This window comes from Pelobates fuscus, chromosome 5 (assembly GCF_036172605.1).
Source record: "Pelobates fuscus isolate aPelFus1 chromosome 5, aPelFus1.pri, whole genome shotgun sequence".
NCBI classification, from domain to species: domain Eukaryota; kingdom Metazoa; phylum Chordata; class Amphibia; order Anura; family Pelobatidae; genus Pelobates; species Pelobates fuscus.
Window position 1 is genome coordinate 203159635 of NC_086321.1, and position 3975 is coordinate 203163609.

General features: G+C 42.7%; 1 pseudogene; it reads right to left on the minus strand.

Annotated features, from left to right (window-relative positions):
• Positions 1 to 2117: 2117 nt before the first annotated feature.
• On the minus strand, positions 2118 to 2236 carry LOC134613032 (5S ribosomal RNA; annotated as a pseudogene).
• Positions 2237 to 3975: the final 1739 nt, after the last annotated feature.

The following is a 3975-nucleotide window of genomic DNA, read 5'->3' on the forward strand; positions in this document are numbered from 1 at the left end:
CAACTGATGGAGTTTAACTTCTTCCGCAGAAGAGGGGTTTTGGTAAAAAGATGGTAGAACCACTTCTAGAGCCAAGCGAAAACTAGAAACCACCTTAGGTAGGAATTCCATTCTAGGTCTTAGGATAATTCTATCATTGAAAACCTGAACGTGATTTGGATCACTGGAGAAGGCTTGAATTTCAGATATTCTTTTTGCTGTAGTGATCGCCACCAAGAACAAGGTCTTGTATGTCAGATTAATAATACCCAACTCATCCAACGGAGCAAAGGGGGTTTCTGACAAAACATCCAGTACTACAGGAAGATCCCAAGGAGGAGCTTAGTTTCTAGATGGAGGTCTTATGCGTATAGCTGCCTTAAAGAACCTCGCAATGATAGGGTCTAATGCCCAGGAGGTGTTCACACAGGGCCGATAGAGCTGATGACTGCACTTTCAGAGTGCTCCAGCTTAGGCCTTTTTCTAGACCTTCGTTTAGAGATTCCAGAATATCTATTTCCGAAGGCTGTAGGAAATTCTTGGATTTCCTTTCTGCGCATAATTGAAACAAATCCCATATCCTGTGGTAACATGCAGAGGTGGAATTTATCCTGTATTTTAGCAGTGTATTCTCCACCGGCTCTGGTACTCCTTGCTCTAAAAGTCTCTGCTTTTCAAGAGCCAAGCCGCCAATTTCCATTGGCTTGGATTGGGATGCATCGCTGGACCTTGTATTAACAGATCCATTCTTGGAGGAAGAGGCCATGGAGGACCCAAACACATTTTGTTCAAGAGTGTGAACCACTGTCTTCTCGGCCAACTCGGAAGTATAGCGATCACCGTCTTTATTCCCTTCCGAATTTTTCTCAACAATCTGTGAATCATAGGCAGGGGAGGGAATGCATACCCCAGATCAAAGTCCCAAGGACAGGAAAAGGCATCTTGTCCTGCTGATTGATATTCTGCCTTGAGAAAAAAATTTTTTCGGGACTTGAGCATTCCGATATGAAGCCATCAAATCGACCTGGGGTGTGCCCCACCTTGACGCTCTCTTCTGAAATACCTCTGGGTTTAATTGCCATTCTCCTGATAGAACTTTCTTTCTGCTCAGATAGTCTGCCAGAACATTTTCTTTCCCTGGAAGATATACTGCTTTCAGGCCCTGTAGCATGTCTTGAGCAAATTCCATCAATGGAAATATTTCTCATAATAGAGCCTTGCTTTTTGTTCCGCCTTGTTTGTTTACATGTGAGGCCACTGCCTTGTTGTCTGTTTGGATTCTCACCCAATTCGTTATTGCTTGCCGAAAGCTTTGTAGGGCATATAATATTGCTCTAATTTCTTTAGGTTTTAGTGCAACTTGCTTCTCTCTGTGTCCATGAACCTTGAATCCCATCATTTTCCTTGTAGACTTGCGTCTGTAGAACTATTATCCATGTTGGATCCTCCAGGGGAAATCCCATGGATAGGTTCCTGGTTTTCTCCCACCAAGTCAGGTCGTCAATTGTGTTTTGAGAAATAGGAATATTTCGATCACAGTCGTCCTCATGTATTGAATTCTTTTAGAAACTGCAACTGGATGGGACGCATCTTCCACTGGGCCCATTTCTTAATTTCTTCATCCACAGACAAATTCACTTGACCGATTACCGTATCTATGGCAGTCCCCAGGAATATAATATTCTGAGAGGGAACCATCATACTTTTCTCCATGTTCAGATTCCAACCATGGTTCACGAGGCTATTCATGACCCTCTGGTTGTGGAGTGCTACCGTCTGGTTGGATGTACCTATAATCAGAAATTCGATTGACGTCATCCGATCCACCACACTGGTGTTTGGCAATTTCTTCAAGTTCAGGATAAGTCTCCACTTCTTTTGTGGTATTGGGGCTAAAAAAAACTGAATAATTGTGCCCCCTCTTCTGTTCTCTTTTTGGAACGTATTCTATTACATGATCTTTTAGGAGTTTTGCGATGCAATCCTTCATAGCTTCTCTTTTTCTCCTTGCTACCCGAGACTAGGTAAACACATCCTTTATTGGAATGGTCTTGAATTCTAACCTGTATCCTTCTTTTAAAGTATAAGCATACTTACAAAGTAAGACTAGATTGAGATAGAATGGCGCCAAGCAAGCTAGCTTACGGTACCTGAGGTTCCTAGTTGGTCTCCCATACAAGTACTAACCAGGCCCGAGTCTGGATGGCTTTCGAGATCTGACGAGATCAGGCATTTTCAGACTGGTATGGCCGTAAGTACTGGTATGGCCATAGGCTCCTTAGTGGTGTCACGGTTCTCACCGTGACATCCAGACGCCCAGATGAGGTCACCCCAAAAGTGCCCAGCAGGGGATTGAACCTGGTTACTTTGTAGTCCTGGGGCTGCTATATGCCTCTGAGCCACCATACAGCTCTTGCCAATATTGATAGGACCCCGGCGCCTGTCACACTTCTGACCTGGACAGGATAAAATAGATGCAGTCTTCCTCCTGTAATTCCTGGCTGGGCCGGCACACGTTCAGACGTTTACACCCTGTCTTGCTACTCTTCCTCTGGAAGATTGTTGCTGAGTGTTTCTCCAATTTGGTCTGGCATATTCTTTCCCAGGATTATATCTCCTGCTTTCTTGAAAGGCACGGTTTTATATCGCCTATCTTCCCATGTTGTAGAACCGTATTTTCTGACTTGAGGAAGAAAGCTTTTCTCCCATCTTTAGCCTTATGTATAGCTTCATCCAACACCTTCCCAAATAGGAGATCACCTTGAAACGGAAGGCACACAGGGACGCTTTTGAGGTGTAGTATGCTCCCCAGGAGTGTAGCCATAATGCTCTCCTTGCTGTTATAGAGAGGCCCATGCTTTTAGCCACCATTCTGGTAACATCCAGAGATGCTACAGAGCAAAAATCAGTTGCTAACTTCAAATATCTCAGTCCTTCCAGCAGATGATCTCTCCGAACTCCTTTAGTGATATCCTCTTCTAAGTTGTCTAGCCATACTTTGAAGGCTCTAGTGAACGTTGTTAACGCTACTGCTAGATGTAGTGCTGATCCTAAGGGTATGACTTTATCAGGCTGGCATCTAGCCTTTTCTCCATCGGTTTCTCAAATAAGCCATGGAGTCAATAGGAAGGGCTGTCTTCTTTGCCATATGAATGACTGCGGCATCAATCTTGGGGACAAAATTCCCGGTTTTTCAGTCGCTTTTCTTTCTGGTTTCTGTCATTCTTGTGAAATTATCTCCTCTATTGTAGAGTATACTGGAAAGGTAGGTCTATTGGTTCTCAAATCCTCAAATTATCTATCGGATTCCTTAATTTCCTTTCTTTTTCTGGGAATCTCAGGGTCTCTCTGCTTATGTTGATCAACTTATCAACTGATTTTGAATCCTCTTCTCAGGCGTTTAGATGAGGACATCTTGCTTGTGGATTTGAACCCTTCTGCAATCGCCTCTGCAATCCATTTCTTTATTCTGTTTGTGGAGACTTCTTCTCTCCCTTACTTCAGCAGCTTCTGTCAGACAATCCTGACATAAGTTTATTTCACTGGTTGCCATTTGTCTTAGTGAATCCTCATTAGGACTATTCGGGCTGTCAAGAAAGGCCATATTAACAATAATATATTTTTGGCCCATAGTGGCACTCTTTTAAACCCCCCCCCCCCTTTAAGGGATAAATGTATATGAGGCTCACCTATGTTTTCTAGAAACAGATCTTGAGGCAGAGTGAGAAGCCATCTATTTAAACAAAAAAATATTTTTGTTATCCTATTACTTTGAAAAACTAAACAGAAGAAAAACAATATAACCAAGAAAGAAAAAATTATTTACCTTATATATCCAGAATCAGTCTAGTGCAGCCTTAAACACACCAAAACTGTTCCAAACTTCAGCCAAAACATTGGAAAACCCACAAAAAACGCTTTTTTATATGATTTTCGGATTTTAAAATTTTTGCGTGATATCTCTTTACGAGTCCGGCGGTTCGCGCATGCGCAATA